The sequence below is a fragment of the Chelonia mydas genome, chromosome 9 (genome assembly GCF_015237465.2).
Source record: "Chelonia mydas isolate rCheMyd1 chromosome 9, rCheMyd1.pri.v2, whole genome shotgun sequence".
In the NCBI taxonomy this organism is placed as follows: Eukaryota; Metazoa; Chordata; order Testudines; family Cheloniidae; genus Chelonia; species Chelonia mydas.
In genome coordinates, this window is record NC_057855.1 from 1510047 (window position 1) to 1536206 (window position 26160).

The 26160-nt window shown below is 42.0% G+C and overlaps 1 protein-coding gene and 1 long non-coding RNA gene across 5 annotated transcripts in view; one reads left to right on the forward strand and one right to left on the reverse strand.

Moving 5' to 3' along the window:
• ATP13A3 (ATPase 13A3) overlaps positions 1 to 26160 on the forward strand; it is a 122876-nt gene that overhangs the window by 23475 nt on the left and 73241 nt on the right. The window contains exon 1 of one of the 2 annotated variants that reach the window (XM_037909403.2): positions 21498 to 21517. The exons of the other annotated variant lie outside the window; for it this stretch is intronic. The gene's annotated coding sequence lies outside the window, so the exon portion shown is untranslated. Of the gene's footprint in view, positions 1 to 21497; positions 21518 to 26160 lie in introns of those variants that run through there. 2 annotated transcript variants of the gene reach the window in all.
• LOC119567104 lies at positions 409 to 24443 on the reverse strand. 3 transcript variants are annotated; one of them, XR_005226867.2, is made up of 3 exons: positions 22992 to 24443; positions 20500 to 20555; positions 409 to 2007 (listed from the first exon to the last, which is right to left on the reverse strand). It is a non-coding gene; the product is annotated as an uncharacterized LOC119567104 (long non-coding RNA). The 3 variants fall into 3 exon arrangements; XR_005226865.2 differs by lacking the exon at positions 20500 to 20555; XR_005226866.1 differs by lacking the exons at positions 409 to 2007; positions 20500 to 20555 and adding an exon at positions 21324 to 22906.

The following is a 26160-nucleotide window of genomic DNA, read 5'->3' on the forward strand; positions in this document are numbered from 1 at the left end:
GCAGAAGTTGGTTCAGTAATAAATACTACCTCTATATATGTCTAAGCATTTGGGAACAATCTAACTTTAGGAATTTTTAGCTTTGAGTGTTGGATTTCTCAACCACAGATCTGCATTAATATGTGACTGTCTGCAGTTTAAAATAGTAAAAATATGAGAGTTCAAGAACTGCAGGTGATAATTCGATACTTCCCCAGTTGATAAAACTATTTTTGTTTTTCCCAAGTTACTTTTCTAACAAATGTTAGCAAGTTATTGTTAGGTACAGTTATAGTTAACAGTAAAAGTTTTTGAAACTGAAGATATGCAGGCAGATACACTAGAAATGGGTTTTTCAGTACAGCATTAATTATAGAACTTTGTTTAGTTATGATGTGTATGGTTTTGAATGTAACATAGGACATAAAATTATCTTGACTGTGGCATGTATTTTACTATAAACATTGAAATCTCTATTGCAGCCTACAGACAAGTATAATTATACAAAGAATACACTTTACAAATATAAACACAGTTTTGGTTTAGTATATGTTGGATACAATGGTCTTCCTTAAGCCTAAGCACAGAAACAAAAGCCTGCATTATTATAACAGAAAGCCCAAGATGGGAAGTGATAAAATGGGTATTGAGTAGAGGGCTTTGTTAAAACTTAGCTGGTGTACTTGTAAAATTTCCATGTATTCATTAAATTCTTATGTCATTCTTATTGTTAGGGGTTGGTTAGTTGACTAAAGCGTTAAGCTTTGTTTGCCGTGACAAATTATAACCCCAACTCCTTTCAAAATGTAGTTGGAAGATTCTGAACTTGAATAGTTCTTACAAATTATATGCATTACCAAATATTTATTCTACATTATGGAGATAAAGAATGATATTTAAGGGTGTCTATCTACAGAAGAAATATTGCAGAATTATAAATGGCAGGGCCTTAAATTTCTGTAAAGACGCATTACTCAGTTTAGAAATGTCTTTCTGTAAGAGTCCCATTTGCTCTCTTTATTTTAATTTAATTATTTTCTCTGGAACTTGAGACAAAAATCAAGATGTTAAAAACAACCTTTTTTGTAATGCACCGTAAACAAAAAAAAAGGGCATTTAATTTAAATTTATAACAGGGTATATTGGACTGACATTGCACCTTTTGGCACTAGAAGAGCATCTTCTGAAGATGAAACATCACAGGAGTTTCAGCTTCTTGTGATAAGGAATATAATGGAAGTGAGGAGAAGATGACCTCTAGTCCTAGATCTGAAGTTTCTTGAACGTCCAACCAGCAACACTTACTTTTCTCATACAGTATAGTGGACATCCACTGAAACTGACCCTATGGAAATAGCATTGGAGCATTGGTGATCAACTCTACTTCAAGTCAGAGCAAAAATTCTGGGTTAGACATTTGTACTAAAGGAGTGCTGCTTGGAGAAGGCATGAGGGAGGTTTTGGAAACAGCTTTTCCTTTGCGGACATCATAGGCAAGGGATTTGAGGAAATTGACAGGTCCCATAGAGGAGAATGGCTACAAAGAGAAGGGGCATGTGGAATCCAAGTTTCAGTGAATGCTTTTTAAAATATCTTTTGGTATTGAAGTCCTACCACGTGCAGTTCAGAGTTTGTGTACAACTGTCATATAATCAAGCCTCCTTAGTTTAAAAGGAAAAAAAAAGATTTTAAATTTAGCTGCAGGCTCTGCCAGCTATTTCAAAGTCAGTTAATAGGGAAAATAGGCTTCTTTTTACTTGGAAAAGATGCTGTATAGTTCTTTTGCAATATAGTTTCATAAAATTGTGTTTGTAAATGTTTCCATAGTCTGTCTTTGGGCCTTATGTTTTTTCCTTTCACCCTCTTCCATGATTCTGTTGTGCAACAGTTTTTAATAATAAAACTTGACAAAGGTTGACAGTTCTCCATCTGTCCTGTATGTAGAAGGCCCACTGGAATTCTGTGTCTGCAGCAGCTGCAGGATCAGGCAGTAATTGCTGATAAGACTTCTTTTCTTTTCTTTCATTCCTTTTAAACAGAAATTAAAAAGAATAGTCACAAGAGTGAAATGCCTAGAAGCTGCATGGAAATTATTTTAAAAACACCATAATAGAGAGACAAACTAAATGTATACCCCAAATACAAAACAAAACAGTAAGAGGACCAAAAAAATGCCACCATGGCTAAACAACAGAATAAAGGAGGAAGTTAGAGGCAAAAAAACATCCTTTAAAATTTGGAAGTCAGATCCTACTGAGGAAAATAGCAAGTCAAGAATAAGTAGGCAGGCCAAAAAAGAATGTGAAGAGCAACAGTTTGTGTGTTTTACTAATCAGGAATTTTTTTTTTAAAAGTACATCAGAAGTAGGAAGCCCATCAAACAATCAGTGGGGCCACTGGATGACCAACGTGGTAAAGGACCACTCAAGAAAGACAAGGCCATTGTGGAGACACTGAATGAATTCAGTGCATGGGTCTTCACTGCAGAGGTTCTGAGGGACATTCCCATACCTGAGCCATTCTTTTTAATTGACAAATCTGAGGAACTGTCCTGGATTGAGGTGTAAATAGAGGAGGTTTTGGAACCAGTTGATAAACTAAACAGTAGTTAGTTACAAGGACCAGATGGTATTCACCCAAGAGTTCTGAGGGAACTCAAATATGAAATTGCAGAACTACTAATTGTGGTATGTTAGCTATCACTTAAATCATCCTCTGTACCGTATGCCTAGAGGGTAGCTAATGTAACGCCAATTTTTAAAAAGGGCTCCAGAGTTGAACCTGGCAATAATTGGCTGATAAACCTAACTCCAGTACCAGGCAAATTGGTTGAAACTATAGTAAACAACAGAATTATCATACCCTAGATGAACATGATATGTTGGGGAAGAGTCAACATGGCTTTTGTCACCAATCTATTAGAATTCTTTGAGGATGTCAACAAGCATGTGGCCAAGGGTGATCCAGTGGATATAGTGTACTTGGGCTTTCAGAAAGCCTTTGACAAGGTCCTTCACTGAATACTCGTAAGCGAACTAAGCAGTCATGGGATAAGAGGGAAGGTCCTCTTGTGGATCAGTAACTGGCTAAAAGATAAGAAACAAAGGGTAGAAAGAAATGGTCAGTTTTCAGAGTGGAGAGAGATAAATAGTGATGTCGCCCATGGGTCTGTACTGAGACCAGTGCTGTTCAATATATTCATAAGTGATATGGAAAAGGGGTAAACAGTGAGGTGGCAAAGTTTGCAGACAATACGACATTACTCAAGATAGATAAGTCCAAGGCTGACTGCAAAGAATTGGAAAGGGCTCTCTCAAAATGGTGAGTGGGCAACAAAATGGCAGATGAAATGCAATGTTGATAAATGCAAAGTAATGCACATTGTATGTATAGTTGGGATTATGTTTTCCAAAATGATGAGGTCTAATTTAGCTGTTACCACTCAAGAAGGAGATCTTGGAGTCATCATGGATAGTTCTCTGAAATGTCTGCTCAACGTGCCTCAGAAGTCAAAATAGCGAACAGAATGTTAGGAACCATTAGGAAAGGGATAGATGATAAGATAGAAAATACCATAATGCCACTATATAAACCTATGGTACACCCACACCTGGAATACCGTGTGCAGTTTTGGTCACCCCGTCGCCAAAAAGGTATATTAGAATTGGAAAAAGTACAGAGAAGAGCAACAAAAATGATGATGGGTATGGAACAGCTTCCAGTGGAGGAGAGCTTAAAAGGACTGGGACTATTCAGCTTAGAAAAGAGATGACTCAGGGCGGGGGGATATGATAGCGGTCTAAAAAAATTGTGAATAATGTAGAGAAAGTGAATAAGGAAGTGTTATTTATTCCACATAACATAAGAACTAGGGGTCACCTGATGAAATTAATAGGCAGCAACTTTAAAACAAACTTAAAGAAGTGCTATTTCACACACTGCACAGTCAGAGCATGGAACTTTTTGCCAGGGGATGTTGTGAAGGCTGTTGCCTGATTCTGTAGTGGTTATTGATTATTATTGATTTCCAGTTAATTACTAACTAAAGAGCTGGAGACTGTAGGGTTCTAGGCCCAGAATCAAGGTTATCAGGTTCAGTGTCTGGTTGGGAACCCTCATGTGCACAATGGAGACACTCACACTGAGGACAAAGCAAAACTTTGCAATTTTATTAGTACAATTAGTAAAGACTCAAATGTTCCATCCAAACCACATAAAAAGATAGCAGTAGTGTAGAGTTAAGGTAGTATCTTGTTATAATTACTTACATATGTTCACACCCTTTCTTGGAGATCTGGTGGTAAGAGACAAAGGTCCTGCTATGTCCCTGGCATGCCAAGTGAATCTTATGGTCCAAATCTCCCATTTAATGGTGGTCTGACCTATTACCGGGACTAGGGGCTGTTATGAATATTCATAGAAATGCCCAGCCTCCTTTGTCCATGTCTAACTTCCTCATCCTAATAATGTTGGGGTGTCCTTGTCCTATTGGTTAGTATATTAATGATATTAACCTATTATTGTATAAATCAAATAATTCCTAAGGCAAGTTCGTGGTTAAGCATCTGTCAACCTTTCTGTCCTAAAATATCCAGGCCTAGTATCCGTTCAGTGTTTCTGCAGTTACCTGATATCATTTTGCACAGACTGCTGCCTCAAGCCCCCCAGAGCACAATGTTCCCAGTTCCCCAAAACTCAGAGTGACTCTTGGGCCAGGTATTTATGCTAAAGTTCATCGGCCTCAAAGCCTTTTACTAACTGCTTAAGTTAATGTGTTACAGGATATAGGCCTGTAGATATCTTGCATTACTGTTAAGTAAAATACTAAGTTAGCTCTATGGGCTGCAAGGCCAAAGGTATAAGTGGGTTAAAAAAAGAATTAGGAAAGTTCATGGAGTTTAGGTCCATCAATGGCTATTAGCCAAGATGGACAGGGATGCAATCGCATGCTCCGGGCATCCCTAAACCTTTGACTGCCAGAAGCTGGGACTGGACAACAGGGGATGGATCACTCAGTAATTGGCCCTGTTTTGTTCATTTCCTCTGAAGCATCTGCACCAGCTGCTGTTGGAAGACAGGATACTGGGCAAGATGGATCTGACCCAGTATGGCTATTCTTACGTTCTTATAAATAGACTTTTCTAAAGACTGTGGCATTGTATTAAACATTTCACTATACCTAAATGGATGATGTTTTTGCTGCTGCTAGAAACTGCATGTGTGATGACAATGTCCTTAAGTGAAATGCCTTTATCAAATACATTAAATAAAGCTGTGTTCTATGCTATCTGGGACGCTTGGCCACATGAGACATGCATGCATAGTGAGTGTATCTTGTTTGTGTGGTAGTGAAGGAAGTCAGAGGTGCAGTGCAGACCCTCTTGTTACTGTGGAGAAGTACTCCGGTAGCCAGGGTGGAAAGAGGTCTTCATACTCTTCGTGCCTGTGTTTGGTTTTTGTCAGTCCTGTTGTAAATAAGGGTGACACGCTAACTTTTCTATCTTGGAATCTCTCACAGATCTGGCAATATCACTGAGACCTGATTGGATGATGACAAAGGCCTTGTTCTGGCTGAGGCTGGTACCAGCTAAATATTTGATCCGCTGGCCTTGTGCAAAATGAAAAGGTCAGGAAGTAACTGATACATATTTATTTCAGATGCCATGTGCAAGTTTGCAAGCCACAGAAACTAGTTCGTTGTTTTAGCACTGTCCATTCCTATTTTCCTTTGGTTAGGATCTAAATTTATGCTTCTCTTGGTCAATAGTCAATGGAGATGATAACACCAAATATGAGCCCCAGGAGGATAGGGGATGGGTTGCAGAGGATTGCAATGGACAATAGGAATCAAGAGGACTTGCAGCCAGATGGAACAGGGGATAGACTGGAGAATCGCACCATCGCCAGGAAAAGGCAGGTCTATGTAATTGGGGACTCATTACTGAGAAGAATAGACAAGCCTGTAACAAGAGCTGATCCCTAGAACAGGAGGGTGTGCTGTCTGCCAGGTGCTAAGATACGGGATGAGGACCTGAGGCTGAAGAGGATCCTAACGGGAGCGGGAAAGAATCCATTGATTATCCTTCATGTGGGAACAAATGATTCAGCTAGATTCTCGCTGGAACGTATCAAGGGAGACTATGCCAGGCTGGGGAAGACGCTTACGGAAATCGAGGCTCAGGTGATCTTCAGTGGGATTCTGCCTGTTCCTAGAGAAGGGCAACAAAGGTGTGACAAGATTATGATGCTCAACAGATGGCTCAGGCAGTGGTGCTATAAGGAGGGCTTTGGGATGTATGGCCACTGGGAAGCATTCATGGACAGAGGACTGTTCTTTCGGGATGGACTTCACCTGAGTAAGGAGGGAAATAGACTTCTAGGATGGAGGATGACACAACTGATCAAGAGAGCTTTAAACTAGGAATTCGATGGAGATGGTTGGGAGATGTCCAGGTAATCTCCACACCAGATTTTCTCTTTGAGAGGGAAGAAAACGAAGTAAGAAAGGATACAGCCATGGGTAGGAGAATGGACATAAGGTGGAAGGGCAGTGTACATACCAGTCTAATAGGTAATATTGGATGTAGAATGACCGTGCCTAATCGGGTAAAGAATGTGAGCGAGGCCAAACAGCAAAAATTGAGATGTTTGTACACTAATGCGAGGAACCTAGGTAACAAAATGGAGGAACTAGAGCTACTGGTGCAGAAAATGAAACCAGATATTCTAGGGATAACAGAAACATGGTGGAATAGTCGTCATGACTGGAGTACAGGTATTGAAGGGTATGTGCTGTTTAGGAAAGATAGAAATAAAGGCAAAGGTGGTGGAGTAGCACTGTATATCAGTGATGAGGTAGATTAAAGAAATAAGAAGTGATGGAATGGATAAGACTGAGTCTGTCTTGGCAAAAATAACATTGGGGAAGAAAACTACTAGAGCCTCCCCTGGGATAGTGCTTGGGGTGTGCTATAGACGGCCGGGATCCGATCTGGATATGGGTAGAGACCTCTTTAATGTTTTACTTATGGGAACTGTGTGATCATGGGAGACTTTAACTTCCCAGATATAGACTGGCGGACAAGTGCTAGTAATAATAATTGGGCTCAGATTTTCCTGGATGCTATAGCTGATGGATTCCTTCACCAAGTAGTTGCTGAACCGACAAGAGGGGATGCCATTTTAGATTTGGTTGTGGTGAGCAGCGAGGACCTCATAGAAGAAACGGTTGTAGGGGACTACCTTGGTTCGAGCGATCAAGAGCTAATTCAGTTCAAACTAAATGGAAGGATAAACAAAAATAGATCTGTGACTTGGGTTTTTGATTTCAAAAAGGCTAACTTTAAAAAATTAAGGAAATTAGTTAGGGAAGTAGATTGGACTGAAAAACTTGTGGCTCTAAAGGTGGAGGCGGCCTGAAATTACTTCAAGTCAAAGTTGCAGAAACTATCAGAAACCTGCATCCCAAGAAAGGGAAAAAAATTCATAGGCAGGAGTTGTAGACCAAGCTGGATGAGCAAGCATCTTAGAGAGGTGATTAAGAAAAAGCAGAAAGCCTACAAGGAGTGGAAGATGGGAGGGATTAGCAAGGAAAGCTACCGTACTGAGGTCAGAACATGTAGAGATAAAGTGAGAAAGGCCTAAAGCCATGTAGAGTTGGACCTTGCAAAGGGAATTAAAAGCAATAGTAAAAGGTTTTATAGCCATATAAATAAGAAGAAGACAAAGAAGTGGGACCGCTAAACACTGAGGATGGAGTGGAGGTTAAGGATAATCTAGGCATGGCTCAATATCTAAACAAACACTTTGCCTCAGTCTTTAATAAGGCTAATGAGGATCTTAGGGATAATGGTAGCATGACAAATGGGAATGAGGATAAGGAGGTAGATATTACCATATCCAAAGTAGAAGCGAAATTCAAACAGCTTAATGGGACTAAATCGGGGGGCCCAGATAATGTTCATCCGAGAATATTAAAGGAATTGGCACGTGAAATTGCAAGCCCATTAGCAAGAATTTTTAAAGAATCTGTAAACTCAGGGGTTGTACCATATGACTGGAGAATTGCTAACATAGTTCCTATTTTTAAGAAAGGAAAAAAAAAATTATCTGGGTAGCTACAGGCCTGTTACCTTGACATCTGTAGTATGCAAGGTCTTGGAAAAAATTTTGAAGGAGAAAGAAGTTAAGGACATTGAAGTCAATGGTAAATGGGACAAAATACAACATGGTTTTACAAAAGATAGATCGTGTCAAATCAACCTGATGTCCTTCTTTGAGAAGGTAACAGTTTTTTTAGACAAAGGAAATGCAGTGGATCTAATTTACCTCGATTTCAGGAAGGCATTTGTTAGGGTTCCACATGGAGAATTATTAGCTAAATTGAAAAAGATGGGGATCAATATGAAAATTGAAAGGTGGATAAGGAACTGGTTAAAGGGGAGACTACAGAGGGTCACACTGAAAGGTGAACCGTCAGGCTGGAAGGAGGTTACTAGTGGAGTTTCTCAGGGATCGGTTTTGGGACCAATCTTATTTAATCTTTTTATTACTGACCGTGGCACAAAAAGCGGAAATGTGCTAATAAAGTTTGCGGATCATAGAATCATAGAATATCAGGGTTGGAAGGGACCTCAGGAAGTCATCTAGTCCAACCCCCTGCTCAAAGCAGGACTGATCCCCAATTAAATCATCCCAGCCAGGGCTTTGTCAAGCCTGACCTTAAAAACTTCTAAGGAAGGAGATTCCACCACCTCCCTAGGTAATGCATTCCAGTGTTTCACCACCCTCCTAGTGAAAAAGTTTTTCCTAATATCCAACCTAAACCTCCCCCACTGCAACTTGAGACCATTACTCCTCGTTCTGTCATCTGTCATCTACCACTGAGAACAGCCGAACTCCATCCCCTTTGGAACCCCCCTTCAGGTAGCTGAAGGCTGCTATCAAATCCCCCCTCATTCTTTTCTTCTGCAGACTAAACAATCCCAGTTCCCTCAGCCTCTCCTCCTAAGTCATGTGTTCCAGTCCCCTAATCATTTTTGTTGCTCTCCGCTGGACGTTTTCCAATTTTTCCACATCCTTCTTGTAGTGTGGGGCCCAAAACTGGACACAGTACTCCAGATGAGGCCTCACCAGTGTCGAATAGAGGGGAACGATCACGTCCCTCGATCTGCTGGCAATGCCCCTACTTATACATCCCAAAATACCATTGGCCTTCTTGGCAACAAGGGCACACTGTTGACTCATATCTAGCTTCTCGTCCACTGTAACCCCTAGGTCCTTTTCTGCAGAACTGTTGTCTAGCCATTCGGTCCCTAGTCTGTAGCAGTGCATGGGATTCTTCAGTCCTAAGTGCAGGACTCTGCACTTGTCCTTGTTGAACCTCATCAGATTTCTTTTGGCCCAATCCTCCAATTTGTCTAGGGCCCTCCGTATCCTATCCCTACCCTCCAGCGTATCTACCTCTCCTCCCAGTTTAGTGTCATCTGCAAACTTGCTGAGGGTGCAATCCACACCATCCTCCAGATCATTAATGAAGATATTGAACAAAACTGGCCTGAGGACCTACCCTTGGGGCACTCCACTTGATACCGGCTGCCAGCTAGACATGGAGCCATTGATCGCTACCCGTTGAACCCGATGATCTAGCCAGCTTTCTATCCACCTTATAGTCCATTCATCCAGCCCATACTTCTTTAACTTACTGGCAAGAATACTGTGGGAGACCGTGTCAAAAGCTTTGCTAAAGTCAAGGAACAACACGTCCACTGCTTTCCCCTCATCCACGGAGCCAGTTATCTCGTCATAGAAGGCAATTAGATTAGTCAGGCATGACTTTCCCTTGGTGAATCCATGCTGACTGTTCCTGATCACTTTCCTCTCCTCTAAGTGCTTCAGAATTGATTCCTTGAGGACCTGCTCCATGATCTTTCCAGGGACTGAGGTGAGGCTGACTGGCCTATAGTTCCCAGGATCCTCCTTCTTCCCTTTTTTAAAGATGGGCACTACATTAGCCTTTTTCCAGTCGTCCGGGACCTCCCCCGATCGCCATGAGTTTTCCAAGATAATGGCCAATGGCTCTGCAATCACATCTGCCAACTCTTTTAGCACTCTCGCATGCAGCGCATCCGGCCCCATGGACTTGTGCTCGTCCAGCTTTTCTAAATAGTCCCGAACCACTTCTTTCTCCACAGAGGGCTGGTCACCTCCTCCCCATGCTGTGCTGCCCAGTGCAGCAGTCTGGGAGCTGACCTTGTTCTTGAAGGCAGAGGCAAAAAAAGCATTGAGTACATTAGCTTTTTCCACATCCTCTGTCACTAGGTTGCCTCCCTCATTCAGTAAGGGGCCCACACTTTCCTTGACTTTCTTCTTGTTGCTAACATACCTGAAGAAACCCTTCTTCTTACTCTTAACATCTCTTGCTAGCTGCAACTCCAGGTGTGATTTGGCCTTCCTGATTTCACTCCTGCATGCCCGAGCAATATTTTTATACTCTTCCCTGGTAATTTGTGCAATCTTCCACTTCTTGTAGGCTTCTTTTTTGTGTTTAAGATCCGCAAGGATTTCACTGTGAAGCCAAGCTGGTCACCTGCCATATTTACTATTCTTTCTACACATCGGGATGGTTTGTCCCTGTAACCTCAATAAGGATTCTTTAAAATACAGCCAGCTCTCCTGGACTCCTTTCCCCCTCATGTTATTCTCCCAGGGGATCTTGCCCATCAGTTCCCTGAGGTTCTCAAAGTCTGCTTTTCTGAAGTCCAGGGTCTGTATTCTGCTGCTCTCCTTTTTTCCCCTGTGTCAGGATCCTGAACTCGACCATCTCATGGTCACTGCCTCCCAGGTTCCCATCCACTTTTGCTTCCCCTACTAATTCTTCCTGGTTTGTGAGCAGCAGGTCAAGAAGAGCTCTGCCACTAGTTGGTTCCTCCAGCACTTGCACCAGGAAATTGTCCCCTACCCTTTTCAAAAACTTCCTGGATTGTCTGTGCACCGCTGTATTGTTCTCCCAGGAGATATCAGGGTGATTGAAGTCCCCCATGAGAACCAGAGCCTGCGATCTAGTAACTTCCGTTAGTTGCCGGAAGAAAGCCTCGTCCACCTCATCCCCCTGATCCGGTGGTCTATAGCAGACTCCCACCGCAATATCACCCTTATTGCTCACGCTTCTAAACTTAATCCAGAGACACTCAGGTTTTTCTGCAGTTTCATACTTGAGTTCTGAGCAGTCATACTGCTCCCTTACATACAGTGCAGCTCCCCCACCTTTTCTGGCCTCCCTGTCCTTCCTGAACAGTTTATATCCATCCATGACAGTACTCCAGTCATGTGAGTTATCCCACCAAGTCTCCGTTATTCCAATCACATCATAATTCCTTGACTGTGCCAGGACTTCCAGTTCTCCCTACTTGTTTCCCAGGCTTCTTGCATTTGTGTATAGGCACTTGAGATAACTTGCTGTTTGTCCTGCTTTTTGTGTATGAGACAGGAGCCCTCCCCTTTCGCGTTCTCCTGCTCGTGCCTCCTCCTGGTATCCCATGTCCCCACTTACCTCCGGGCTTTGGTCTCCTTTCCCCGATGAACCTAGTTTAAAGCCCTCCTCACTAGGTTAGCCAGCCTGCTTCCGAAGATGCTCTTCCCTCTCTTCGTTAGGTGGAGCCTGTCTCTGCCTAGCACTCCTCCTCCCTGGAACACCATCCCATGGTCAAAGAATCCAAAGCCTTCTCTCTGACACCACCTGTGTAGCCATTCGTTGACTTTCACAATTCAACGGTCTCTACCTAGGCCTTTTCCTTCTACGGGGAGGATGGACGAAAACACCACTTGCACCTTAAACTCCTTTATCCTTCTTCCCAGAGCCACGTAGTCCACAGTGATCCGCTCAAGGTCATTCTTGGCAGTATCATTGGTGCCCACATGGAGAAGCAGGAAGGGGTAGCGATCCGAGGGCTTGATGAGTCTCGGCAGTCTCTCCGTCACATCGTGAATCCTAGCTCCTGGATGACACAAAGCTGGGAGGTATTGCCAATACAGAGAAGGACTGGGATATTATACAGGAAGATCTGGATGACCTTGTAAACTGGAGTAATAGTAATAGGATGAAATTTAATAGTGAAAAGTGCAAGGTCATGCATTTAGGGATTAATAACAATTTCTGTTATAAACTGGGGACGCATTTCTTGGAAGTAACAGAGGAATCATAGAATATCAGGGTTGGAAGGGACCTCAGGAGGTCATCTAGTCCAACCCCCTGCTCAAAGCAGGACGAAGTCCCAGTTAAATCATCCCAGCCAGGGCTTTGTCAAGCCTGACCTTAAAAACCTCTAAGGAAGGAGATTCTACCACCTCCCTAGGTAACGCATTCCAGTGTTTCACCACCCTCTTAGTGAAAAAGTTTTTCCTAATATCCAATCTAAACCTCCCCCATTGCAACTTGAGACCATTACTCCTCGTTCTGTCATCTGCTACCATTGAGAACAGTCTAGAGCCATCCTCTTTGGAACCCCCTTTCAGGTAGTTGAAAGCAGCTATCAAATCCCCCCTCATTCTTCTCTTCTGCAGACTAAACAATCCCAGCTCCCTCAGCCTCTCCTCATAAGTCATGTGCTCTAGACCCCTAATCATTTTTGTTGCCCTTCGCTGGACGTTTTCCAATTTTTCCAAATCCTTCTTGTAGTGTGGGGCCCAAAACTGGACACAGTACTCCAGATGAGGCCTCACCAGTGTCGAATAGAGGGGAACGATCACGTCCCTCGATCTGCTCGCTATGCCCCTATGAGGAGGAGAAGGACCTCGGAGTATTGGTTGATCACAGGATGACAATGAGCCGCCAATGTGATGTGGCCGTGAAAAAAGCTAATGAGGTCTTGGGATGCATCAGGAGAGGTATTTCCAGTAGAGATAAGGAGGTGTTAGTATCATTATACAAGGCACTGGTGAGACCTCATCTGGAATATTGTGTGCAGTTCTGGTCTCCCATGTTTAAGAAGGGAATTCAAACTGGAACAGGTACAGAGAAGAGCTACTAGAAGGATCCGAGGAATGGAAAACCTGTCTTATGAAAGGAGACTCAAAGAGCTTGGCTTGTTTAGCCTAACTAAAAGAAGGCTCAGAGGAGATATGATTGCGTTCTATAAATATATCAGAGGGATAAATACCACGGAGGAAGAAGAATTATTTAAGATCCGTACCAATGTGGACACAAGAACAAATGGATCTAAACTGGCCATCAGAAAGTTTAGACTTGAAATTAGACGAAGGTTTCTAACCATCAGAGGAGTGAAGTTCTGGAACAGCCTTCCAAGGGAAGCAATGGGGGTAAAAGACATATCTGGCTTAAAGACAAAGCTTGATAAGTTTATGGAGGAGATGATATGATGGGGTAGCCTAATTTTGGCAATTAATTGATCTTTGACTATTAGCGGTAGATATGCCCAATGGCATGTGATGGGATGTTAGATGGGGTGGAATCTGAGTTACTACAGAGAATTCTTTCCTGGGTGTCTGGCTGGTGAGTCTTGCCCACATGTTCAGGGTATAGCTGATCACCATATTTGGGGTCGGGAAGGAATTTTCCCCCAGCGCAGATTGGCAGAGGCCCTGGGGGTTTTTCGCCTTCCTCTGCAGCGTGGGGCACGGATCACTTGCTGGAGGATTCTCTGCACTCTGAAGTCTTTAAACCATGATTTGAGGATTGCAGTAGCTCAGACATAAGTTAAGGGTTTGTTACGGGAGTTGGTGGGTGAGATTCCGTGGCCTGCGTTGTGCAGGAGGTCAGACTAGATGATCATAATGGTTCCTTCTGACCTTAAAGTCTATGATTCTATGAATAGGCCACTTGGCCTATAAGGGATTTCACGAATGGGTTTTCTGATCTGGTGTCAGAGGTGCTTTGAAGTATTAAAAAGAAAAGGAGTACTTGTGGCACCTTAGAGACTAACCAGTTTATTTGAGCATGAGCTTTCGTGAGCTACAGCTCACTTCATCGGATGCATAGCATATCGTGGAAACTGCAGAAGACATCATAGTGGGGTGGGAGGAAGTTTTGTTTCATGGTCTCTGTGTGTATATAATGTCTTCTGCAGTTTCCACGATATACTATGCATCCGATGAAGTGAGCTGTAGCTCACGAAAGCTGATGCTCAAATAAACTGGTTAGTCTCTAAGGTGCCACAAGTACTCCTTTTCTTTTTGCGAATACAGACTAACACGGCTGTTACTCTGAAACCTGAAGTATTAAAGGATCACTGTCTGTTTTATTCCATACCTGTATTTTAGAGTCCACCCTGGTGGCTCTGTATAAATAGTGTCAAGCTCTCACTTCTTTAAGCACCTAATTGATTTTGCTTAAATGTTTAGATGGACTCATTTTAACATGAAAATACATTTTATTTTTTTAATTCTATACCACATTGATAGGAGGTGCTTAATTTATAAAGTTAACTATAACATTCTAGTATTGGAAATATGAAGAAAACCTTACTTAAGTTAGACACACTTTTAACACTCAAAACTTCTCATGAAGTACCTTTTAGTATAATTTACTTTCATGTTGTCTTCCCAACTCCCTCTCATCCCAACTCAAGTGTTGTACCAGGTGTCCTTCGAGGGGCTCTATGCTCCCGTTTGTGGGATTGCCACTGGTGTGAGTGGCAGAACCCGCTTCTAAAGCCATTTTCCGTGGGGTGTGCAAGCACTCTCATGCTGCATTTTACGCCACGACCATGATATAGTGATTGCGAAAACTGGTTTCTGAGAAATGTTGTGAGGAATAGTCTTTCCCTCCTTTAAGATTTAATGGCAACTTTCCTTTGCTAGCTCCCACCCTCCATCCCAGCCCCCATGAAGTTACAGAACCACAGATTTGGTTCAGCAGCTTTACCGCCTTTTCAGGTGCAGCCTAGCATTTTGATCTCTTTTAAGAACTTGAACGTGGCACTTCTAGAAGACCTTTTACCACAGTCAACCCGTTATGCCAAAGATGCCATCTTTGGATGCTCATGACTGCCTTTACTTTGAACTTGACATCCATCTGCAATTTTGAATTTCACAAAAGTTTGAACAGCCATTGTGGTGTAGGAACTGAGCACTAATTAGTTTTTTGCATATGCATCCATTTTCCTGCTGCAGGTCCAAATTTTTTCTGTCTCTCAGTAGGTCTTTCATTATATGTTTTATATAATGTACTCAGTTTGCTAAAACTGTCCTCAGATATTTGCAGTAATCTTATGGGACCTAAACAGGAATAAAATCTAGTAATGGCTGTTTGTAGCATTTGGTAGCTGGTGGTAAGTTACATATTTTGCAGGAAAGTAGTCAGAACCATGTCTGAAATTCCTACAAAACTCAAGAACATCTCTACTTTTTGTAAAAAGAAAAGGAGTACTTGTGGCACCTTAGAGACTAACCAGTTTATTTGAGCATGAGCTTTCGTGAGCTACAGTAGTGAGCTGTAGCTCACGAAAGCTCATGCTCAAATAAACTGGTTAGTCTCTAAGGTGCCACAAGTACTCCTTTTCTTTTTACGAATACAGACTAACACGGCTGTTACTCTGAAACCTCTACTTTTTGTATTACACCTCGAGAAACATATTCAGTCCTCAGTATTTGGAGCCTGTCCTGTCTCTAGAATACTATCACTTAGTAGAAATCTGCAAGATTTTTAATGACTTCATGTCCTTGGCTCTTGAGGAGTGTTGCTTTCAACACCTGGACACCCATCAGTTTGTTTTATTCAGAACCATCCTGTTCTTTACGTTCATTAAGTCTAGGAGTAATTCTTTAGCTTTCGACCTCTGCAGCCAAGAAATGTGCCAGTTCTCCAACAGCTGGAATATACTATCATGTCATTGCTTTCCTCCCCCATGTTTTACTGAATTCAGAAGACTTTTAAAAACCTTCAGGATACCAACATCCTATTGAATCCATTTGGATCCAAGAGAGCAAGGATGGACCAGTGGTTAGGGCACTGATCTCAGCCTTGGGACTCTGGTTCAATTCTCTGCTCCACCACAGTCTTCCTGTGTAACTTGGGATAAGTCAGTTTGTCTCTCTGTGCCTCAGTTCCCTATCTGTAAATGGAGACGATAATATTACCATACTGAACAAGAGTATTGTGAGGATAAGTATATTAAAGATTGAGGTGCTCTGATACTTCAGTAATGGAGGCCACATAAATACCTTAAATCACCCCCCTCCCCATGTTTAGAAAGAGATCCAAATCACATTCAGTGATCCCATTTGAAAACACAGCTTCAGCTATGATCTCTATACTGATGACTCCATTCTGGACCTGTCTCCTTCAATCCAAACTAAGTTGTTGGCCTGTTTTTCTGACATCTCCTTGTGGATGTCCAGACATCAGTTAAAGTTCAACCTGCCCGAAACAAGAGCTCTTAATCTTTCCCTCCCATATGTCCTCTCTCCCCCCATTCTCAGTCACCATAGACAACATCACTGTTCTCCCTGACTTATAGGCCCATAATGTGGTTGTTATATTCTACTCTGCCTTATCTCTAAATCCTCACACCCAGGCCTTGTTTAAATTTTGCAGCTTCTTTCTGCATAATACACCGGACCCTCGCTAAAACGCAGGATTTGGGATCCATGCGCGGTACCGCATTAACGCGGGGACCTCATTAAAATGAATTCCAATTAAGTAATTAAATTTGGGATTCATGGCCGCGACTGCATTATATGCGAATTTGCGCTATGTAGACGTGTGTTGCAGTGAGTGTCTGGTGTATCTCTAAAGTCTAGTTTTCTCTCACTGCCTGCAAAGCTAAATCTCTCATTCATGCCTTCATTTCATGTCTTGATAACTGCAACATCCTTATGTTCAATCTGGACAAATCCAGTCATTACCTCATTTATAGGCATTCAAAGTGCCAATGCAAATAAGTTTCCTCTCTCATTGCTTTGACCAGATCACCTCCCCTTTGCGTCTTTCCACTGGCATTTGCTTCTCCTCTTGAGTCGTTTATGTGCATAGGCCCTTCATGTCCTATCCCCATCCCACCTCTCATCTTTTATATGTTAGCAAGACATCAACCCCTGCTTCTGCTCTGACATCGATGCCAGCCTAAATCACCCATTTGTTGAATTTTCAGACAAGCATCTTCATGCTGTCTCTCATGCCACCTGCTGTTCACGGGAGAGATTTCCCGTAAACATTCACAAAGCCCTCTACTAAAAAGTATCTCCTTAACGTCTTTGATATTATGCTTACAAAAAAAACTTGACTATAGTTATTTGCAGCATTGTTGTAGCCATGTTGGTCTCAGGATATCAGAGAGACAAGGTGGATGAGGTAATATCTTTTATTGGACCAGCTGCTGTTCGTGAAAGACACAAGCTTTTGAGTTTACACAGAGCTCTTCTTCGGGTCTGGGAAAGGTACTCAGGGAAGATCTACACTTAAACCGCTACAGTGGTGCAGCAGCAGCAGAGTGTTAGGGAAGATGCTACTATGCTAACAGGAGAGCTTCTTCCATCGACATAGGTTCTCCATCTGTGCCAGAGGCAGTAGCTATGTCAAAGGGAGAAGCCCTCCAGTCAACATAGCACTGTCTACCCAGGGGATTAGGTTGGTATAACTGTGTGGTTCGGGGGTGTGGCTTTTTCACACGTATGAGCAATGTAATTATACCAATGCAAGTTTATAGTGTAGACCTGGCCTCAGAGTGTCAAAGCTAAATACAAGGTGGAACAAATAAGGAGTTAATGCATGTTGTAAGAGACCATTCAAGGTGCAGTGGGCAGTTAACGCCTCCACAGTTGTAGGACAAGGGAAGGTTAGTGGGTTTTAGATAGTTGTAGTGAGCCATAAATCTAGTGTCTTTATTGAGTCCGTGGTTTTGTCATCTAGCAGGGTTATGAATTGAAGCTCCCAGGCTTGTCTTTTGCAGGTGTTGTGCAGGTTTCCTTTGAGGATGAGGACTGAGAGATTGATATGGAAGTAATTATTTTATGGAAATTTTTCACTCAGGGGTAATATAATGTTTTTGTCTTATCTCATTTTTCTGTGTAAGTTCATTTGAGAGGATAGTGCCAATATTCCAGGCAGGACTGAATCTCCATTAGACAAAACTTAAAGAAGAGCATGACCTAAACGGCCACCTGTGAATGTCCCCTTAATAAAATTCCCCTATTTCAACCAGGTGACCATGAATGATATCACTCTCCTGAGGATAACACAGAGAGATAAAGAATGGATGTTGCTTGAATGCCAGCAAACACCGGGACCATACGCTGCCATGCTTTGTTACGCAATAATTCCAGACTACGTGCTGCTGGCCTGCTGTGGTAAAGTGTCCTACCATGGAGGACGGAATAAGGCTGCCCTCCCCAGAAACCTTTTGCAAAGGCTTTGGGAGTACATCCAGGAGAGCTTCATTGAGATGTCCCTGGAGGATTTCCGCTCCATCCCCATACACGTTAACAGACTTTTCCAGTAGCTGTACTGGCCGCGAATACATCCCAAGTCTTCAGGGCAAATTAATCATTAAACACGCTTGCTTTTAAACCGTGTATTATATTTACAAAGGTACACTCACCAGAGGTCCCTTCCCCGCCTTCTAGGTCCGGGAGCCCGCCTTCGGTGGGTTGGGAGGGTACTAGATCCAGGGTGAAAAACAGGTCCTGGCTGTCGGGGAAAACGGTTTCTCCGCTTGCTTGCTGTGCTTCAACCTCCTCCTCCTCCTCATCTTCCTCGTCCCCAAAATCCACATCCCTGTTGCGTGAGAGTCCATTGACAGAGTCCACACACAGGGCTGGGGTAGTTGTAGGGGCACCCCCTAGAATGGCATGCAGCTCATCATTGAAGCGGCATGTCTGGGGCTCTGACCCGGAGCAGCCATTTGCCTCTTTGGTTTTTTGGTAGGCTTGCCTGAGCTCCTTAAGTTTCATGCGGCACTGCTGCGCGTCCCTGTTATGGCCTCTGTCCTTCATGCCCTTGGAGATTTTTTCAAATATTTTGGCATTTCGTCTTTTCGAACGGAGTTCTGATAGCACGGATTCGTCTCCCCATACAGCGATCAGATCCAGTACCTCCCGTTCGGTCCATGCTGGAGCTCTTTTGCGATTCTGGGACTGCATGGTCATCTGTGCTGAAGAGCTCTCCATGGTCACCTGTGCTGATCAGCTCGCCACGCTGGCCAACCAGGAAATGAAATTCAAAAGGTCGCGGGGCTTTTCTTGTCTACCTGGCCAGTGCCTCTGAGTTGAGAGTGCTGTCCAGAGTGGTCACAATGGAGCAGTCTGGGATAGCTCCTGGAGGCCAATACCATCGAATTGCATTCACACTATCCCAAATTGGACCCAGCAAGGTCGATTTCAGTGCTAATCCACTCGTCAGGGGGGAGTACAGAAACCGGTTTTAAGAGCCATTAAAGTTGGGGAAAAAATGGCTTCGTAGTGTGGACGGGTGCAGGGCTAAACCGATCTAACGCTGCTAAATCCGTCTTAACTCATAGTGTAGACCAGGGCTAAGTGGTGGTTGGATGTCTAGGACTGCATAGCTGTCCGCTAGGGAATGGAGAGATTGTGGCAGCTGTGATATTTAAGGATTTCACAGTTGATTTTTTTCCCCCCTGAAGCAATCGATGTAATGATCAAGCGTATGGTTTTGTCTGCTGTAGGGTGTCCAGTCAGGTGGTTCTTTTTTCTTATGACTGTTCATAGGGACATGGTGGTTGTGGGTGGTGGTGTCTTTGTTGTGAAGGAATTCTTTGAGGGGGAGTCAGTGAAAGAATTCTTCTAGTTCTCCACATATTAGTATGCTATCCGGTTCTGTGGTGGGGCAGAAGTGCTGTTTGTTTGAGAGAACAGATAGTTCAGCTCTGCTGAGGGGTAATCTTGGTAAGCTGATGATGTTGAAGTGCCATGTAATGTCCATGTGCTGAGTCCCAGTGTCATGGTTTCTCCTGGAGATGCTGTACTGTAGGTTGTGGAGTTGTTGTAGTTGGTTCCACTTTATGTTTTTGTGTTGCATGGCTGTTATCAGGGTTTTTTGATAGTTATTTTAGGTTTACAACAGTCTGTAACATACTAACCCTTCTTTGTCCTATGACTTAGAGATGTTATCTGCCAACTTCATCTTGAATGGTCTCTTGCAACATGTGTTAAGTTCTTATTTGTTCCACCTTGTATTTAGCTGTGACTTGCATCCCAAATCCAACTTGTATTGAGTTCCACTTCCATCCCAAATCCAACCCTTGGCTATTTTCCAATTACCTTTCTCAGACCTGAAGAAATAGCTATGTTTATGCTCAAAAACTTCTCTCTTTCACCAACAGAAGTTGGTCCCATAAAAGATATGACCTCACCCACCTTGTCTCTCTTAACGATAGTTAGACAGGTGGTGTTCTGTGACCCCCCTCCCGCTTTTCTTGCTGACCAGTATTCTTGTTGTTTTGTGCTCTGCCTGTGTGTCATAGCCACCTATTGTTTCTTATTTTTAGGTTTAAATAGGTTGTCTGTTATTACATGCATTCAGCCACGAACACAAGTTAATACCCCTACCTTTTGGTGTTCCTTTAGAATCTATTGGCAGGTTTCAGAGTAGCAGCCGTGTTAGTCTGTATTTGCAAAAAGAAAAGGAGGACTTGTGGTACCTTAGAGACTAACAAATTTATTTGAGCATAAGCTTTAGTGAGCTACAGCTCACTTCATGGGATAGTAACTTGACTTTTATATGTTCTATGAAAAGTGCACTTCCAGCAAGCACAGAGTCCTTTAGCACCATGCTGGTTTATTTCTGACTCCTAAGGAAGAGTGCTTTGTAACCATTTGAATTATGAACACCAGTTTTTGCAGCACCTTGAAGGTCTCCCTATTCAGGCATTGATCAAGCCAACTCCCATTTACCTCATTACAAGATCTAATGGGTTTCTAATTGGGTGTACCATGGCCATGTCATTGGTTAACTTTTTTTACAACATTTTTGTGGAGCAAAGAATAATAAAACATATATATTTTTTGACTTCACCTGTGCCCACTGATGAGTTGTGTGTGTGTGTCTTGTATTGTGTACTTACTCATATAAAAATGTTGAGCTCAAAGCTGCTCACTGTAAATACAAGGAAGGGTTTGGTCAGAAGCATAATATCCTATATGTGTGTAGCCATGCAGATAACATCAGGGCTCATGCATGCACATGAAACTACGTCCTAGGACCCTAGTGAGCTGTTGTACTGGTTTGAATAGAGTGAGCTGTACCAACAGTCTGGTGGCTGGAGGCATATCCTCTGTACAAATCCAATTAAAGTTTTTCAATTGTTCCCCTTCCCTCCCTCTCCCCCTGCCAAACCCCCCCCCCCCCCATAAAAAAACCCAAACCCAAGTAGTGCCAAATGTTCTGTGATATTTTAATCTTTTGATAACACAGTTTGAAAAGCCCTTGGAGACTTTTTTAGATTTTAGACAAAATAGTTCATTGGCAGGACTTCCCTTGTAGATAGGGTCTCGGTTATTAAGAACTGCATCGTGGAACTTGTGATAACAAAAGCATTTGGAGTTGACGGTTGATAGACTGCTACTGGTAAGAGAAACTTTTTTTTGTTACTTAGATGTTGTTCCAAAGATCTGAGAAGCAGTTGAACAAAAGATGTTTAAGATTTAACTACTTTTTTTCACCATTAAACTAAGAAAATAAAAATACTTACATAATCAGACTAAGAAGGGGATGGTATTGGAGGATCTATAGTAAGTAGACCTAACTACTTGGCAAAACACTTCAAACAAACAAAACGACACCCCCCCACCCCCATACTGGTGTCTATGTTGCTATCTTAGAACGTAGTATTGTATACATCAAGGCACCGGGAATGTCTCTCTTCAAAACTTCATTCTTTCCTCTTGTGTAGAGATACCCTTCCCAAGATTAGGGGTTCTCTCATTTTCTCCTACCATTCTGCAATTTTCAGTGAGCTTGGTTTTTCCAGTTCTTTAACTTATGGCAACTGCTCATGCTTCAGCAGAAACTTTTTTTTTTTTTTTTAAGGTTTACTCATACGGGTGACAAATGTTCAGCATTGTTGACTTAAAATCCTTTCCATATAGAATTGTTACAGATGTTCTCTAAAAACTATACAAAATCTTAGAAAGTTGATTTAGAACCAAAGGAAATAGTCTAATAATGGTCCTCAGGAATCTCATTCATTTTTAAATGAGTAAAAAAGTGTTTTTGAAATGTATTATTTTTTATATTTTTGTTATGTGTCTAGTTTAAAAATATGCTGCTTTGTTACGTTGATTCTAGCAACTTTCATCAAGTGCTCTCTTCAAACAGTTATGCAGTTAAGTAAGAAAAATCTTTGTTATTTATACTATTTGAATGTTTATAGCTTTCAGTTATTTTATTATAAATTGCCATACTGGCCAGTGGTCTTTCCGTATTCTGTCTACAGCCAAGGTTGAAATCTGATGATTCAGAAGGTGTTTCACCCCATCCATCCACCCCCAGTAATGCACATAATTTTACTATGTGAGAACTTTCATCCTGACCCCAGTTGATAATTATTTTTTGTCCTGAAGAATGGTTACTAGGCCTTTTACCTTAATTAGTATAACTGCAGATGTCATTTATATACTGCCTTAATCCTTTTTAAAATCATACTGCTGTACTTGAGGTCAGTGTATTTCAAAGGCTGGTTATGTGTTGCATAATCATTGTTTACTTCTATCTGTTTCGAATGTGTTGCCTTTAATTTTCAAGGGACAGTTTAAGCAATATTGTCCAAATGTCCTTTTTTATACCATTCATGATATTGTTTCTTGCTTGTCTTCTTTCCAAATTTTCATAAGTATAATTCCATTGTCTTTTAATCTTTGGATGAAAGGTTCCCTTTCCCTATATTTTGTTGCTCATCTGTTTATACATTCCATTTCCGTTGACTCTCTAAAGATTAGGTGACCAAAACTGCACACTCTAGTACAAAAGAGGAGGGTATCATTAACTTACATAATGGCTTATTTTCAGTATTAGTATATTAAACAGTTTGCCTGTTACTCACCATTGAGCTGTCCAGTGATACCTACGTTTATCTCCTGAGGATGCAATTAATTTGGAACCCATCTGGGTACACAAGTGGTTTAAATTGTTCCTTCGAATTAGCATTGCCTGACCTGTTTCTGTGTTGAATTCCATGTTGCCTATTTGTCTGGTTTTGATGGATGTTTGCAATCGAACTATGCCTGTCACAGTGGTGACTCAGTGAAAAATTACATAAGCATACAAGAAATCAGGATAGTATTTTCAATTTCTTCCTGCATTGTGGTTTTTTTGTTTTTGTTTGTTTTTGGTCTTCTTCATACTTATTTTACCATGACTTCTCACTTTCCTTTACTGCTGATCTTGGGCTGCTGGTGGGAGTGAGGGTATACAGAAGGAAAGGCAAAGAGAGATTCAAACAAAAGTGGAAGACCTTTGGAGAGAGCTAGAATCATTCTGATGTCTGGAGTTCCATACCTGTGAGCCAGCTATTGAGACAACCCAGTCCTCTGCTCCTACCAGTCTTGTTCTTGCTATGGTAGGTGCTTGGATACTGTGGTGATGAGGACCATATAAGTCCTTAGATAACTGTAACCAGGGCATGAGTTAGGCTGGTGCACAGCGGCATGGCCTACTAGCACTTCTCTCAAGCTGCTTTGTTCTCCAGGATCTCAGCTTTCATTTCAAAATAAAGTATTTTAAAAAGGCACTGTTATGATTATTAATGAAACTTTGGAAAAGTGAACAGTATGTCTGTTGAGTTTACCTCCAACAATAGCTCTGAGATGGGTGAGCTGCTTCCTTTCTTTCAAAAGGAGTTAACTCCAGGCAAGTGATACGTTAGAGTTGGACCCACTAAATTTCAGTGCCTAACTCCCTTACACTCACTTGAAAATCCCAGCCTTACACATCAGCATTGTTAAATATTTCACCGCTCATTTCAAAATATGGGAGGAAGGATCACATTTTGCAGATCAGCATAATGTATTGACATTTTTACTGAGTGGATGGGTTACCTCCCTGCAAACAAGAAGGAGCTAAGGCCAAGGAGGCCAGCCCAGAAGAGCGTGTGGCTCTATTGCTGAGGCACTAAACTCGTCAGAGGAGAGGTGAGCCTAGAGAGCCTGCATGATTCAATGTTTTGAATTAGTACATAGTCTGAGTAGTATCAAGTGGGCAGAGTTTATTTTGTGGGCAGACGTTGAAAGAGTGCCAATATTTCTCCCCTCCACTTCCATGCCAAATTCAACCCCTGACTATAATTACCATGGCTAGTCAGAGAAGTGATCCTTGATGTAGCCAGAGCTTTGCATATTGGAACTTATACTCCATACTGAACAGAAAGTTAAGGACAGCATGTGGAACACTGGGTGGTATGTACAGTAGAACCACAGAGTTACGAACACCAGAGGTATGAACTGACCGGTCAACCACACATTGGAACCAGAAGTACACAATCAGGCAGCAGCAGAGATCCCCCCCCCCCCGCCAAAAAAAAAAAGACAAATACAGAACAGGACTATATTAAAATAAACTACTTTTAAAAAAAAAGGAAAGCAGAATTTTTCTTCTGCATAATAAAGTTTGAAAGCTGTATGGAGTCAGTGTTCAGTTGTAACTTTTGAAAGAATAGCCATAACGTTTTGTTCAGCGTTACGAACATTTCAGAGTTACGAACAACCTCTATTCCCGAGGTGTTTGTAACTCTGAGGTTCTACTGTACTGGTTGGATGTGTTGCTCAGGAAATGAGCCTATTGTATTAAAAATTATTGCTGGATCTAACAATATGAGTATAATTGTGGCCCTTCTGGTGTTCCTCACAGTATTTCCTAATTTTGACTAACCCCAACCCCACTATTCAGCCTCTCCTCTGCGTGGCTAACTTGTTAGAACATCACTGATTATAATAAGGAGATTGAGATATCTCAGTGTTTACTCTTGGCTTTTCCTAACTCTTCTCTTATAGCTCTGAAAGGCTCAGGGGTTAAAACTGATCTGTATCTCTAGCCCTGTGGTCACCAAAGTTCCTTAATAGCCTCTTCTGAGAAACTTTTATTTGGTGATTTACAGTTCACTGATCACCCTGCTATCTTGACAGGTTTCAGAGTAACAGCCGTGTTAGTCTGTATCTTGGTGAATCACAGGTAAAAGCAAACATTAGTTATACCTGAGACCAGAATAAAAGGAAGGACAGGGACAGTTTCCCCCCCAGCTTTCCTCCTGTTCATCACAGTTGTTTTAAATGAAGTTGCACAGGATGCAAATTGGGGCAAAATTTGTTCATTTGGATTCCACTATTTAATGTGTTGATAGATTAGTGATCTAACAAAGCAAAGTAAAATGGGCAATAGGACAGCAGATGAAATTTAGCACAGTAAAGTGAAAGTTAATGGTTGTTAGAAGGAATTAAAATAATCATCCACTCTGATGGGTTCCAAAGTAGTTCCCACCTCTCAGGAACCTTTGGTTTGGCAGATGCATAAGATTCAAGTCCTTGTAACAGATAGTTAGATTTTAAGGCCAGAAGGAACGACTGTAATCATGTCGACCAATCTCCTGCATAACATTGGCTATAGGACTTCCCTGAATTAATTCCTGTTTGACCTAGAGCAGATCTTTTAGAAAAACATCCAGTCTTGATTTAAAAATTGCCAATGATGAAGAATCCACCACAACCCTTGGTAAGTTGTTCCAGTGGTTAGTCACCCTCGCTCTTAAACATTTGCACCTTATTTCTAGTCTGAATTTGTTTAGCTTCAGCTTCCAGTCACTGGAGGTTGTTATACGTGAGTCTGCTAGACTGAAGAGCCCGTTAGCAAATATTTGTTCCCCAAGTAGGTACTTGTGAACGATGATGTGAAGTCACCCATAACTTACTTTTTGTTCAACTAACTAAATAGGTCGAGTTCTTTGAGTCCATTTTAAGGCAGGTTTTCTAATCCTTTAATCTCATGGCTCTTCTCTGAACCCTCTCCAATTTATCAACATCCTTCTTGAATTGTGGACACCAGAAGTGGGCATAGTATTACAGCAGTGGGTGCACCTGTCCCTAATCCTGAAGTAATATAACCTCCTTACTTCTTCTTGGTAGTCCCATGTTTATGCATCTAAGAAGTGCATTAGCCCTTTTGGCCACAGTGTCGCACTGAGAGCTCATGTTCAGCTGATTATTCACTATGAGCCTCGCCCC